The sequence below is a fragment of the Magallana gigas genome, chromosome 4, assembly GCF_963853765.1.
Source record: "Magallana gigas chromosome 4, xbMagGiga1.1, whole genome shotgun sequence".
NCBI lineage: Eukaryota > Metazoa > Mollusca > Bivalvia > Ostreida > Ostreidae > Magallana > Magallana gigas.
In genome coordinates, this window is record NC_088856.1 from 51,076,646 (window position 1) to 51,091,897 (window position 15,252).

Below are 15,252 nucleotides of genomic sequence, written 5' to 3' on the forward strand. Positions count from 1 at the left end.
AGAGCAAAGCTCGTTGCAAAGCAACGAGTGGGTCTTCCGTTAATGTCGGAAGTAAAGCTGGAAGTTCCTGTAAGAAGCAGAGCTCTTTAACCAGTAACAAGAGTAACGATAATAAAAAGATGAAAAAAAATCGAATTATTCCTGGTACGACATAACAAAATCCGAATGATTTTAAGTACGAATTAACAAAAACCTTTCTGTTTTCAAGAACGACTTAACCAAAAAATCCGAATGTGTTCAAGTACGACTTAACAATTATTTTTGGTACGTGTTAATTTTACTTTGAACATAACGCTATTTTCTTAACCAAGAACGTGGAATCAAAATTTCCGGAAAACTCAATTTTTAAATCCCAATATTATTGTAATGCATCGTCCGATTTTAAAACGGATTTTAGTTTTAAATTAAGCATAAAAAAGCTTCGTTGTTGCTTTATGATTAATATCAAATTATTGGCGAGAAAAGAGTTATTATAAAAAGGCTTAATAGCCTTTCAAGCCCCTAATTTGAGGGGTCAGCCCCTTTTTCTTGATATCAAATAAAAGGTCTCGCTAATTTAAACATATTTTGTTCTACAAGTGTTCACAAATTGTAAAACTTTATCGAGATATCTAAACAACTGTGTTTTAGGGGCTGACCCTTTAACCCCTTATCGGGGCCATTAACAACAACATTTTTGGTATAATTTTGTTAAGAACATTATTTTGAACAACTTTTGTTCTACCTTGCTATTCAAAATATTTCTCCTTTTTCTGATATTTATGATCAAATTTTTCAATTTCTGGCCCCTTGAAACCCCTAATTACGTAACATATGACTAAGGTATTGTACTGAATAGATAAACAGCTGTACAATGAGCATTTTTGCGTCTATAATTAATAACAAAGTATTGTTCAGTAAAGAGTTATTGTTAGAATACTTTAGAGCCATTTTGGCCCCTAATTTGAGGGACCAGCCCCTTTTTCTTGATATCAAATTAAAGGTCTTGCAAATATAAACATATTTTGTTCAACAAGTGTTTAGGAATTGTTAACCTCTCTCAAGATATCTGTATAAATATGTTTTAGGGGCCGACCCTTAAACTCCATTCCGGGGCCACCAACAACAAAATTTTAGTATTCGTATTGTTGAGAACATTATTTTAAACAACTTTTGTTCTACAGTGCTATTCAAAATATTTCTCCTTTTTCTGATATTAATGATCAAATTTTTCAACTTCTGGCCCCTTGAAACCCCTAATTATGTAACATATGACAAAGGTATTGTACTGAATAGATAAACAGCTGTACAGTGAACATTTTTGCTTCTATAATTAATAACAAAATATTGTTCAGTAAAGAGTTATTGTAAGAATACTTTAGAGCCATCTTGGCCCCTAATTTGAGGGGCCAGCCCCTTTTTCTTGATATCAAATTGAAGGTCTTGCAAAATAAACAGCTTTTGCATTACATGTTTTAACAAAATATTTATACATCAAAAGATATTACAGAAAATGTGCGAAAATTTCGTGAAAAAATTTGGTGCTAATCTTCAGGTTCAGGCGAGCTTCGAGGCCTTGAGCAATTTTCATAATTGGAAGCATGGGGGTACATCTACATACATTCATCTACAATCCCTGAAAATTTCAAGCTTCTATCTTGATTAGTTTTGGAGGAGATGCGTGGACAAAATGACCCTTAAAAATTTACAAAATCGTCAATATCTGAAACCGGAAGTGACGTCATCATTTGAAAATTGATTAATATGTAGCACCAATCATGCTTTATCAGTCCTGAAAATTTTGTGCATATCGGTTGTGTAGTTTTTGAGAAATAGCGCTCCAAAAAAGTCAGAAAAAGAAAAAAAAAGAATAACTAGAGCAAAGCTCGTTGCAAAGCAACGAGTGGGTCTTCCGTTAATGTCGGAAGTAAAACTGGAAGTTCCTGTAAGAAGCAAAGCTCTTTAGCCAATAACAAGAGTAACTAACATAAAAAGATGAAAAAAATCGAATTATTCCTGGTACGACTTAACAAAATCCGAATTATTTTAAGAACGACTTGACAAAATCCTTCCTGATTTCAAGAACGACTTAACAAAAAAAATCCGAATGTGTTCAAGTACGACTTAACAATTATTTTTGGTACGAGTTAACTTTACTTTGAACATTACGCTATTTTTTAAACCAAGGACGCGGAAACAAAATTTCCGGAAAAATCAATTTTTAAACCCCAATATCTCTTTAATGCATCGTCCGATTTTAAAACGGATTTAAGTGTTAGATTCAGCTTGATAAGTTCTATAAAACACATATTCATTTTTGATTTGATCAGAAAATTCATTTTTTCGAAAAATTTGTTTCACTTCCGGTTTCGACCGGAAGTGACGGATTTTTATTTCCAGCCTTATTGCACATGTAAATTGCCAAATTCATAACCACGGAAAATTTCAAGACTCTATCTTAAAGCGTTTTTGAGAAATGACGCGGACAAATTGACTTTTTTTTAAGTTTAAAAATGACGTAACGTCAAAACGGAAGTGACGTTGTTATGGAAACTTTAACATCTTTGAGGCATTATAATTCCACATAATCCCTGAAAGTTTCCTTCAAATAAGTTGAAAACTTTTTGAGTTATGAAGCCGAAAAGGAGTCAGAAAAAAAAGAAAAAGAAAAAAAATAATAATAAAACTAGAGCAAAGCTCGTTGCAAAGCAACGAGTGGGTCTTCCGTTAATGTCGGAAGTAAAGCTGGAAGTTCCTGTAAGAAGCAGAGCTCTTAAACCAATAACAAAAGTAACTAAAAAAAAAAGATGAAAAAATCGAATTATTCCTGGTACGACTTAACAAAATACGAATGATTTTAAGTACGACTTAACAAAAAACTTTCCGATTTCAAGAACGACTTAACAAAAAAAATCCGAATTTGTTCAAGTACGACTTAACAACTATTTTTGGTACGAGTTAATTTAACTTTTCACTTTATGCTATTTTTTAAACCAATAGCGTGGAATCAAAATTTCCGGAAAAATCAATTTTTAAATCCCAATATCTCTGTAATGAATCATCCGATTTAAAAACGGTTTTCAGTGTTAAATTCAGCTTATTTAGCTCTACAAAATACATATACGTTTTTTATTTGATCAAAAAATTCAAATTTTCGAAAAATTTGATTTACTTCCGGTTTCCACCGGAAGTGACGGATTTTCATTTCCAGCCTTATTACAGAGGTAAAACGATCAATATATAAGCTCTAAAAATTTCAACTTTCTATCTTGAATCGTTTTTGAAAAAAGCCGCGGACAAAATGACTTTTTGAAAATTTTAAAAATGACGTAACGTAAAAACTGAAGTGACGTTGCTATAGAAACTTTAACATCTTTGAGCCATTATAATTTCACATTATCTCTGAAAGTTTCATAAAAATCGGTCAAAAACTTTTTGAGTTATGAAGCCGAAAAGAAGTCAGAAAAAAAAAGAAAAAGTATAATAACTAGAGCAAAGCTCGTTGCAAAGCAACGAGTGGGTCTTCCGTTAATGTCGGAAGTAAAGCTGGAAGTTCCTGTAAGAAGCAGAGCTCTTAAACCAATAACAAGAGTAACAAAAATAAAAAGAAGAAAAAATCGAATTATTCCTGGTACGACTTAACGAAATCCGAATGATTTTAAGTACGACTTAACAAATACCTTTCCGATTTCAAGAACGACTTAACAAAAAAAATCCGAATTGTTCAAGTACGACTTAACAATTATTTTTGGTACGAGTTAATTTTACTTTTAACATTACGCTATTTTTTAAACCAAGGACGCGGAATAAAAATTTCCGGAAAAATCAATTTTTAAACCCCGATATCTCTGTAATGCATCGTCCGATTTTGAAACGGCTTTCAGTGTTAGATTTAGCTTGATAAGCTCTATAAAAAACATATTCATTTTTAATTTGATCAGAAAATTCATTTTTTCGAAAAATTTGTTTCACTTCCGGTTTCGACCGGAAGTGACAGATTTTCATTTCGAGCCTTATTACAGAGGTAAATCGACCAAATCATAACCAGTGAAAATTCCAAGCCTCTATCTTAAAGCGTTTTTGAGAAAAGTCCGGGACAAAATGACTTTTTTAAATTTTTGAAAATGACGTCACGTCAAAACGCAGGTGACGTTCTCTTCAAAATTTTTACATTCTGAAGGGACGCCAATTTGCAAGAATATCTGAAAATTTCATCAAAATCAGTTAAAAACCTTTTGAGTTATGAAGCAAAAAAGGAGTCAGAAGAAAAGAAAAAGAATAATAACTAGAGCAAAGCTCGTTGCAAAGCAACGAGTGGGTCTTCCGTTAATGTCGGAAGTAAAGCTGGAAGTTCCTGTAAGAAGCAGAGCTCTTAAACCAATAACAAGAGTAACTAAAATAAAAAGATGAAAAAAATCGAATTATTCCTGGTACGACTTAACAAAATCCGAATGATTTTAAGTACGACCTAACAAAAACCTTTCTGATTTCAAGAACGACTTAACAAAAAAATCCGAATGTGTTCAAGTACGACTTAACAATTATTTTTGGTACGAGTTAACTTTACGATAAACATTATACTATTTTTTAAACCAAGGACGCGGAATCAAAATTTCCGGAAAAATCAATTTTTAAACCCCGATATCTCTGTAATGCATCGTCCGATTTTAAAACGGCTTTCAGTGTTAGATTCAGCTTAATAAGCTCTACAAAACACATATACATTTTTGATTAAATCAGAAAATTCATTTTTTCAAAAAATTTGTTTTACTTCCGGTTTCGACCGGAAGTGATAGATTTTCATTTCCAGCCTTATTACATAGGTAAATCGATCAAATCATAACCATTCAAAATTTGAAGCCTCTATCTTAAAGCATTTTTGAAAAAAGTCCGGGACAAAATGACTTTTTGAAATTTTTAAAAATGACGTCACGTCAAAACAGAGGTGACGTTCTCTTTAAAACTTTTACATTTTTGAGGGACGCCAACTTGCAAAAATCTCTGAAAATTTCATCAAAATCGGTTAAAAATCTTTTGAGTTATGAGGCAAAAAAGGAGTCAGAAGAAAAGAAAAAAAATAATAATAACTAGAGCAAAGCTCGTTGCAAAGCAACGAGTGGGTCTTCCGTTAATGTCGAAGTAAAGCTGGAAGTTCCTGTAAGAAGCAAAGCTCTTGAACCAATAACTAGAGTAACTAAAATAAAAGGATGAAAAATCGAATTATTCCTGGTACGACTTAACAAAATCCGAATGATTTTAAGTACGACTTAACAAAAACCTTCCTGAATTCAAGAACGACTTAACAAAAAAAATCCGAATTGTTCAAGTACGACTTAACAATTATTTTTGGTACGAGTTAACTTTACTTTGAACATTACGCTATTTCTTAAACCAAGGACGCGGAAACAAAATTTCCGGAAAAATCAGTTTTTAAACCCCGATATCTCTTTAATGCATTGTCCGATTTTAAAACGGATTTCAGGGTTAGATTCAGCTTGATAAGCTTTATAAAACACATATTCATTTTTGATTTGATCAGAAAATTCATTTTTTCGAAAAATTTGTTTCACTTCCGGTTTCGACTGGAAGTGACGGATTTTTATTTCCAGCCTTATTGCACATGTAAATTGCCAAATTCATAACCACAGAAAATTTCAAGACTCTATCTTAAAGCGTTTTTGAGAAACGTCGGGGACAAAATGACTTTTTTTAAAGTTTAAAAATGACGTAACGTCAAAACGGAAGTGGCGTTGTTATGGAAACTTTAACATCTTTGAGGCAATATAATTGCACATAATCCCTCAAAGTTTCCTTTAAAAAAGTTGAAAACTTTTTGAGTTATGAAGCCGAAAAGGAGTCAGAAAAAAAAGAAAAAGAAAAAAAATAATAATAAAAAGAAACCGAAGAATAACAAGAGGGTCTTCCGTTGGAAACGGAAGACCCTAATAATAAAAAGAAACCGAAGAATAACAAGAGGGTCTTCCGTTGAAAACGGAAGACCCTAATAATAACTAGAGCAAAGCTCGTTGCAAAGCAACGAGTGGGTTTTCCGCTAATGTCGAAAGCAACGCTAGAAGTACGTCTAAGAAGCAGAGTTCTTAATCTAGTAACAAAGAAACCTAAGTACAAAAAGATAAAAAAAAAATCGAATGATTCTTGGTACAACTTAACATGATCCGAATGTTTTTAAGTACGACTTAACCAAAAACCCTTAACCATTTCAAGAACGACTTAACAAATAACCAATGTGTTTAAGTACGACTTAACAAATTTGACTTCATTTTAGGTACAAGTTTACTTTACCTTGAACTAACATCTTTTTTCTTAACCCAGAATGCAAAATTAAAATTTATGTAAAAAATCAATTTTGTTTAAAACATAATTCTGAGCAACTTTTCCTCTTCACTGCTTTTCAAAAGGTTGACCTTTCGTACTGTGTGCTCGTTGCGTCATTAATTGTCAGAAACTTATCGATGTTAAGTTTACTTTACTGTACTTCTGTGAATATTTTCTATGTAAAATTACTATGAACCAGACAACATTGAAATGGTGAACATTTCAAAGGGCCCCGCTTATGTTATTTCAGAGAATTCTGCTTTGACCTTGACCTATAACTTGAATTTTTTCCAGCTGGCATAGAACATTTAATTCAATTTCATTCCCCCTAACATACATGCATTTTTGTTCAATCTGAGCAAGATTAAGCATATTTGGAAAATAATCTACTATTTAAAACTAATTTTAAAAAGATCTGCTATGACCTTCACATTGACAGACTTGGTTCAAGGTCACTGCACGCCATTAACCAATAAACTCTGTAAAGGTAAAATATTAGCCAAATAGGGGCTAAAAGGAGAGTATATCTATGCTCTTAAAATATGGATTTTTGTGTGATCTGATATGACCTTGACTCTTCATCTACAAATATCATTCGAGGTCATTGCATATATTTTGAACAAAGGCATCATGTGGGTAAAGTATGAGGCTGAATGGAGCAAAGGGAGAGAAGATATACTCCGTACAAGGATTTTTAAAAATATAATTCTGATATGACCTTCACAGTTTCTTTTCACTGAAAATAGGTTCAAGGTCACTACACACCCTTTCACCCTTTACTCAAAAGCTCTGCTTATGTGAAGTCTGAGCCAAATAGGGGTTAGTAGAAATTATATATGCTCTCAAAAAAGGATTTTTGCATGATCCGATATGATCTTCACCCGTTACCTAGAAATTTCATGCAAGGTCACTGCACATCGTTTAACCATAGAGACACTCTGTGAGTATTAGCCAGATTGGACCAAAGGGAAAAAAGATATGCCCCAGACAAGGATTTTATATATATAATTCTGCTATGACCTTAACCTTATACCTGAAAAAAACATGGTTCAAGGTCACTGCACATCCTTCAACCAAAGAAACCCTGTGGATGAGGTATGAGCCAGATTGGGCCAAGGGGAGAGAAGCTATGCTCCTGTCAAGCCATCTCGGATGGACAGACCGACAAATTGATCACTAGAAGGCGCCCGCATAAACATGCCTTTTTATCTAAAATAGTATCCATGCTATCTGCCCATGGTGAATAGTCATCAAAACCATTCATTAGCAGAATTTGATTTCCCTCCTTTTTAAGGTGGTATGGGACATCTGTCGATATTAATGTGGATTAAAGTACTATATAATTGAAAACTTTTCACCGGTTTAGAATTTTCAAATTTTACAATATTTAACCAAAAAATAGCTTTTAAAAATATTTAAAAAGGTAAAAATTGTAAAAACCCCAGCGGGATTCGAACTCATGACTTATAGGTTCCTAGTAAACCCTCTAACCCACTGTGCTAAGGAGTTAGGTGACCATTTTTGAGAAGAAACTACATGTACTTATATAATTACACTTTATTTTATTGTTTATTTCGATAAACAATACGTCACAACATGGAAGTGTCCCATATCACCTTAAACTCGGAACACCTCTGACCTAATAAGATCGCCGCATTAAATACAAAGTTTGGTTTAACTCTAATTTGTTTATCATCAAGAAATTCTGCATCGCTGACAAATAAAGTTTTCTTCTGTATAATGAAATACCAATTAACTGACTATTCGGACAATAGCAAGTTTATTGTCCCATTCAACAGCTACTATTTCCCTTGGCTTTGCCTCATTAAATATTTGCTGTCTTGGGGGACAATAAACTTGCTATTGTCCTCATACCCAGTAAATACTAAATAGGCATATAATATCCTATCCACCTACATTTCATGTTATATAACCTCCCGTTTGTAACCTTCAATTTCACTGTAAAGTCAACATATCTGTCATAGCCGCAAGTTTCACAATTTATTTCTGCTTCTCATGTACTTAAAATTAGGGGCCTTAATATTGCTTACCAATTCCAACAAGAGACATCCCTCTAACTATTGGTAATCATTAAAATTCATTTCATGAATCTACACAACAATGATAAACCTTCAAGTACAGTCACTCTCAATTTTACAAAAATATTGACGGTACTTTATCCGAAACTGTTCCTTGTATCTTTAACTTAGTACACTAACATTTTTATGAAAAGACGGTTTGTCTTAGAATAAGAAAGCTAATGCAATTCTGAGAAAAAGAATACCACATATTGCCAATTCCATTGAGGTTTAATAAAAATATGGCCATTTAAGTGAACCCACCATTTCCAATTTCCTTTAGTAAACACAGATTTACAGGGTTCTCCATAGTAAAACATCTTTATCTGACCTTTTAGAGGTCAACTTTTGTTCAACCACCTTTAAAAAGAAACCTTATTCAATACAACATATGCCTACATGATATAATCATGATAAAAGCTTCACATCACTTAGAAATACCCTTACATGTATACCCCCCACCCCCCAATCTTTTGATTTTCATAAAAAGTCATGGTTTGAAATGTTTTACCTAATTTTATGAAACATATGGCAGTTTCCTTGAGTCATTTCTCACACATATTTGAAAACAATCATCAATGATTCTAAAATGTGATCTTTATTTGTTTATTGTATGATTTGTACCATTTTAATTAACAAATAGACAGCTGTCCTGCTTGTGATTTCTTGTTTTCATGAAAAAAGTACGCTAACAATCATATTTAGTGAATATCTAATCTATTCTGATTTCTAGTCTTCTTCTAACAACCATGCTAAAACAGTAAGTTACAACCTACAAGTTAGACATCTGCCTTAAATTAGAATTAAATTCAAACACACCCAGGTAGCTGGAGACAGAGTTGATTTCAATGAAAAATGTTCAAATTTGACATGTTTTTCTACTTTTTTATGCATATATACCTTAGAAAGGTAGAAATAGGTTGTTTCTTGTTCATTTCAAAAGTAATTATCATAGCAGATGTTATTTCAAAGTCAAATGTACATTTACATATCCTACATGTAATCTTAATGCAGACAATTAAATAGAGGGGGGGGGGGTTCAATTATGTAAACACATCTAAATATCTTTATGAATTAAAAAATAAAGGAAACATAATTGTATACTTTTATTGAAAAACAAATTTTCACAGCAATTATGAATTTCTTTAAACAGCCTTAATTTTGTTTTCATAATTTCTTATCAAACACAAACCACAACATGGCATGATGCTTTCTTCAAGTTCCATTATTGTTCATGCATTATCGGATTTAATTTGAATTACCAGTAAATAGTCTGTAGAACACAAGGAATATGCATGTGGATAGAGGTGACAGGTTAATCTCAGGAGCTGACCCACAAGAATCAACAGGTACCGGTAAAAGCCATGTGGTAACAAGAGGCTGTTTTGAGCTGAAATAAATAAAAAAAATAATTAGCTGTGTTTACATACATGTACTAGTAATAGCTGTGTTTACATTAACATATGCATAGTATTTCTGGAAAAAATACACTGACCATGCAGTGTAATAAGTATGACATATCCCAATACATGACATAACATTTAGGCAGTACAAGATCAAAAATTTGCATATCAAGTCATAATATAATATTAAAAAATTTTCATAGGTATAAACACTTATCAAATTGAGAAAGAGAGAGAGTTTGAGAGAGAGAGAGTTTATTACCATACTTGTAGTGCAACAGTCAATATTTCAATTCGTAAATTACAAACGAATATTACCCACCGAACAGCGTCAAAGTACATGTACTGGTATTAGCTTCTGGTATACCATTTTTTATCAATTCTACTGTGTATTTTTTGTTTGCAAAAAAATTTAGCGAGGGTTTTTGTTTATTTTCTTATAAATTACATGTTTTAAAAACAATACTACGTGTAATAAGCATAAAACATGTATGAGTAAACTTAATGAAGAATTTTTAATAGATTATTTTTCAAAGAATGTGGTACATTACATGTATGTCAATCTTTATAAAACTAGCGTATATTTCATGCGCCATAAATTGCAAGTTTTTTGTAAATATCATTCACTTGCATGATAGGTATATATGGTCTAACCAAAATTTTCTTCATAAAGCTACAGCTGTATGTACCACATATATGTTTTGTCACAAGTATACATTTTTAAAAAAAATACCCAAATTCCAACAGTTTAAATAAACTCAACTCATTCTCTGATAAGTTCATTGTGTTTTGTGCTTGCATATCTTATTTGTCTGCTGCAACAGCAGCCAATCAGCGGTAAGCTGAATCCACAAAAAGAAAGTTTGTGTTTTAGGAGCGGGTAAATTGTTAATGCGACACTGTCAAGAAAACCACACCAAATAATAACAAGAAACATAAATATTCACTTAAATGTATTCTGTTGTAAAGTAAAGGTTTTTAACACTTATTGCATCTTGCAAAACATGTGATGACCTTAATCATCTGTCATATATCTGATATACATGTATATGTAAAAGATGGGAGAAATAACAACGGAACAAAGTGGGATTCGAATCTGGCCCTCTGAATCTCTAGTCAAGTGCTCTACCAACTGAGCTACATGTATCTGGCACCGGTATTCAAACCAGTCTGACCGTCACATTCCTCCCCCTTAAATGATCTTCACCCTCGAAGATCATCCCTGGCAGGATCGAGTTAACCTGTTAGTTCCAGGGGTTGGTCACAACACCAATATTGTAACAGGATGGGAGAAATAATGAAGGGATTTGAACCTGGGCCCCCTGAATCTCTAGTCAGGTGCTCTACCAACTGAGCTATCTGGCACTGGTATTCAAACCGGTCTGATCGTCACATATATAAAGAATTATTTTAAACAATGTTGTTCAATTAAAAATAACACTCGCAACCTTCAGTTTTTGTCTGTAATTAATCAATATTGGCGTGCGATCAGTTCTCGCAGAGTACCATTTCTCACCAGTGCATTGTTACGTCATTTTATCAACACATAAAATTATATACGAAAATATGATGTAACAGTGCACCAGCGAGAAATGGTCCTCGGCGAGAACTGCTCGCACGCCAGTACTGCCAGTAGTCAGATTAAAAAAAGAGAATAAAAAATTACATTTAAAACATTAACAAGGACAATTTAAGTACACATCATAACTGCTAAACAAGAAAAATTATGTGAACTGGTAGAATGGTAGGCATAGTTCTAACTTGTAACCTACATGTACAAGTACATGTACCGGGTACCCGTTGGTCTGCTATACCTCTTTAATGATACAATGATCGGCATCATAAAGATATTAAAGTCATGTTTTAACTCTGAAGTCTGAAGTATACAATTTTATTTACTTGAAGTTATGTCTACAGGGTATTCATGACTACATTTGGAGTCCTCTGCACAAGAATATATGATATGTTTCTAATTAGACCCTGCTTTGAATTTTGAGTTGAAAATTCACAATCTGTTATTTTTTTAAATAGATAAATTCAGTTACCCTTTCCAGTCCCCCATGAACCTCGAGCGAGTCTAAACACCCATGAAACATGTAAAAATTACACGTTAGTAAACAAACACCCCCACCATAACAAAAACATCTAACAGTGTGCACGTACTTACATGTACATCTATACTATATACTAAATTTTAACCAGTTAACAAGAAACTTTAAAAGGAGTAAAAGCCTCACCTTCTTCAGTAACATCCACATAAATCACACACTTTAATGTCCATCTTTTCTCCTTTATTACTCGTAGCTTATCAACGGCAGTGTGGCTGTCAGAATTTCCTCGTAAACGATTCACACGAGAAAAATATCCTCCTTAAACAAATATGTAGTATTAATTGTTCCCTGTGCATGTTCATATGTTTCACAGCAAATTGAAAATGCATGTGTACACCGAAAGAATACACAACTTCTCTTCTGCATTACGGCTCTCTCTTTTCTACAATGCCGTTCGTTACTGTTTACATTCGGCGCGCGCGCGCGGGGGTCACAAACAGGGGCGCCCCGACAAATAGTTGCACATAGAACGTTTAAATAATGTGTGTTCATTGAATTCATAAATGATATAGATGAAAAAAATGAAATTTAATCACAACAATTTATCTAAGACGCAACACAACGTAATGCAGTAAATGCCTGGGCCTTAATGTGGCATTTGTTCGCTTGTGTGTCTATGTAGACATATTAACTCGTTCATGTACGATTCTCACATATTTGTTTTATGAAATTTGAATAAAAATATAGGACAGAACTTGTTTAATTTGATACCAAATGACATTATTTAATATATTAACAATAACTAAATTAATTTTTTTTCATAAAATAATAACGATTTTTGCTATCAGAAAAATATGTGTATGAGCTGCTGACCCCTAATTATAGGGGCCAGCCCTTTTTTCTTAATTTTAAATGAAAGCTCTCGTTATTCTAAACAACTTTTGTTCTATATGTATTAACAAAATATTTTTAGTTTAAAGGTTATAATACAAAAAGCAACAAAATTTCAGCCCCGAAAAAATCTTAAACTTTGGCGACAAATAGCTCAAAAACTAACAAAGAAATTACCAAAATTTTCATGCCAGCAAAATTATAAAATGTTACCGACAATTTCGCCAAATTTCATGCATCTATCATCTGTAGTTCCCGAGATCAACTCTGGACAAAAGACCCCCAAATTTTCAATTAAAGGGCAATAACTGATAACCGGAAGTGAATTTTAAAAATTTGAAAAAAACGTCTAGAGATATTAATATCATCTACGTACCCTGAAAGTTTCATAGCAATCAGACAAAAAATGTTCGAGAAATCTCGTGCACAAAATTTGCGGGAAAAAAAAAAAAATAATAATAAGAAACAGTAGAATAACAGAAGGGTTTTCCGTTGAAAAACGGAAAACCCTAATAAAAAGAAACAATAGAATAACAAGAGGGTCTTCCGTTGGAAACGGAAGACCCTAATAAAAAGAAACCGAAGAATAACAAGAGGGTCTTCCGTTGAAAACGGAAGACCCTAAAGAAACCGAAGAATAACAAGAGGGTCTTTCGTTGGAAACGGAAGACCCTAATGATTGAATGAAGGTATTTTGAATTACGATTGTAAAGTTAAAGATTCCCACAGAAAGCCTGATAAAATTTAAAACTTAACTTCAATTTTAAGTTGGTACGGGACATAGATGTATGTCAATATTAATGTGTATTATTAAGTATTACAGTGAAACTTCTCTAAACCGGCAAGCTGCCGGACCGGACAAAATGGCCGGTTTACAGGGGGTGCTGGTTTACTGAGGTTTAGTTAAAACCAGCCAATGTCAAGGAAATTATGTCTCTGTTTGATCCATTTATAAAAACACAATACATGTGAAGATATATACAGGTATAATGCTTTTTTGTAAATTATAGAAAATAATAAGATTTGAATTTGAATATATATTGCAAAAATGAACTATGTATATTAACATAATTACAATTACAGTTGATATGTAAAAGCATTGCGCAAACATGATCTCAAGGATAGAACACCAACTTTGTACATGTACGTGTGTACACAGTCATATGTCAAATTTTCTTTGAAAGGCCGCTTATATCATTTTGCGTTTACATTGAAACTGTGATAAAATATTTTAGTTTTGGAAACATCTGAAATGAAATTAAAATATTCTTTGTGTAAATGTAGAATACAAAATCACAGTAGATAACACATTTAAAAAAGTCTTATCAAGAATTTGTTATCTAAACAGTTTTGCCACTTGTATCATTGACTCTACTTATCGCCGAGTTCTAATCTTTACTCAATGTAGTATAAAATAGAATCAAATAACTAAATACGAATCAAATCGATGAATTAAAAAATAAAATAAGAATAAACACAAAAAAAACCACACCACGATTTCTCAGTCATTTAATACAACAACATTAATTAAACAACCCGCTAAAAAACCATATTCAGCACGCGTAATTAACACCTATCACACTGACACTCTGTCGAGTCGGTGTACCTGCTGTTTTCACACCTTCTGTCAATTATACGGGTGTCTCTGCCCTCTAGCTATAGGCCGGTTTTGTGAGGGTATATTTCACACGTTTGTTAAAGGCCGGCCGACAAAAAAACGGCCGGTGTCCGGTAGTCAGGGGGTGCCGGTTTTCTAAGGGTTCATTTATAAGAAATAAAGAGAGAGCTGGCCGGGACTTTTTAAATCGGCCGATATCGAGGGGGTGCTGGTTTTCAGGGGTGCCGGTTTTGAGAAGTTTCACTGTATTAAGTATCATTGAAATACTTTCATCGGTTTAGAATTTTCAAATTTCACCAAAAAAAGACTTTAAGGCCATGTTCAACCAAAATATTTAACCAAATAAAAATCACCAGCGGGATTCTAACTCGTGACTTACATATCCGTACTGAACCCACTGCCCTACGCTGTTAGATGACAGTTTTGGGAAAGAAACGATTTATAAAATAAAACTTGATTTTATTGTTTATTCCGATAAAAAATACATCACAATATGGAAGTGCCCTAAAAACCAATGTACATACATGTCTACATGTACAGACATTTAAATGGCAATAATTCGCAAACAGTATGAGTTGAAAAATTGTTATTAAATCTGTATCTTTCAGTTATATTTTATCTACTGTAAACCAACTTTTATTCGCGATAACTTTGTTTTGCGATTTACTGAACACAACTAGTTCGCGACGACTAATTTTTAGCAAGAAAGCCTTATAAAGACCTATGTTGTAATAACAACCATACGACAAGGGTTGGTTCGCGGCAGGAAATATTCGCGACGCCGATGTTCTCGCTCGCGAAGAAAAGTTGGTTTACAGTATTCTGCATTCTCCACATCCATACAATTTAATTCAAATACATGAATATTATAAGAATCATCTGACCGCAATTAAAAT

The 15,252-nt window shown here is 33.0% G+C and overlaps 1 protein-coding gene and 1 long non-coding RNA gene across 2 annotated transcripts in view; both read right to left on the reverse strand.

Annotated features, from left to right (window-relative positions):
- LOC105342786 (tyramine beta-hydroxylase) overlaps positions 1-15,252 on the reverse strand; it is a 266,828-nt gene that overhangs the window by 135,343 nt on the left and 116,233 nt on the right. The window lies entirely within an intron of this gene.
- Positions 9,487-12,550, reverse strand: LOC136274909 (uncharacterized). Its single transcript, XR_010713360.1, has 2 exons — positions 12,034-12,550; positions 9,487-9,783 (listed from the first exon to the last, which is right to left on the reverse strand). It is a non-coding gene; the product is annotated as an uncharacterized lncRNA (long non-coding RNA).